Source organism: Mus pahari, chromosome 3 (assembly GCF_900095145.1).
Source record: "Mus pahari chromosome 3, PAHARI_EIJ_v1.1, whole genome shotgun sequence".
Lineage (NCBI taxonomy): Eukaryota > Metazoa > Chordata > Mammalia > Rodentia > Muridae > Mus > Mus pahari.
Window position 1 is genome coordinate 102,589,232 of NC_034592.1, and position 1,040 is coordinate 102,590,271.

The following is a 1,040-nucleotide window of genomic DNA, read 5'->3' on the forward strand; positions in this document are numbered from 1 at the left end:
GGGAAGAGAGGAGAGAGACCAACAGATCCCAACCCCTTGGTCAAGGCACAGAGGAGCCACTTGCATCTCTTGCCATTAGACATTTGCTTCAAGCTTGGGGTTTGGGCCCCTTATCTGCTTCCTGCTCTGTACAAATCCAGGGAAATCAAACTTTCTCTGTGACAGCAAATGGCACCTGAATCCAGGTGCTATCAGGCGCTAAACTTATCTGCAGCTCCAGGATTGCAGGATAGCCAGAGAGGAGCCACAGAGGGCAGGCTACTCAGAGGACAGACTAACACCACTCAGCAGCTCCAAGGCTACCCTGGGACCTGCTACTCAAGGCAGGCAAAGCTACCCACATGTGTCGTCAGGAAGAGTAATGGTTTTTCATCACACTGTTGAGAGAAAACAAGTGTGTAGCAAGTGTGTTCCTTAACAGAACTGGGGCTGTGCACTTCGCCTGTCACCAGGCAAGTGCCCAGCAAACAGGCCTGGCACTGAGTAGACACTAGCTTTGTATGGGTGCTTGCCCTGGCCCGCGGGACACTTTATTCCATGGACCTTGAGGGGGATCACAAACCTAGAGAGAAATGGGAATAAAGAAAGAGACGAAGACCATGCATGTTTGTCATAGTCTCTTTTACTAAGGGGAGATGCTCAGGTTAAATACAATTTGGAGAGGGGGGGAGTGATCAAAGGTATACAGTGAGAGAAATAATTGGGAAGAGTTATTTGCAAGTCTAATACATTTAGTGATTCATCTAGGGTCCTTGGCGCCACTGCCCTGGGACATAGGGCAGCTTATCTAAGAGCCTATCTCAGGGTCCAGATCCTCCTGACAGTTCAAGGTGACAGCTCTGGGCAGCTCTGGAATGTGAGAAGATTCCCTCAGTCCTTGATGATGTCTGTTTAGGTCTTGCTGGTTCCTTGCAGAGAGAGAGGGGGAAGGGCTCTTGACAAAGAACTATGTGGCTCCTAGCAGCATACTGTGAAAACACCTGGGCTGCGGGATGCCCTGGGTATAAGATGCCTGGGCTGCGGGATGCCCTGGGTGTAAG

The 1,040-nt window shown here is 50.5% G+C and overlaps 1 protein-coding gene across 2 annotated transcripts in view; it reads left to right on the forward strand.

The window, feature by feature from the left end:
- The window catches only part of Gchfr (GTP cyclohydrolase I feedback regulator), a 4,995-nt gene that overhangs the window by 3,243 nt on the left and 712 nt on the right, over nucleotides 1-1,040 (forward strand). The window lies entirely within an intron of this gene.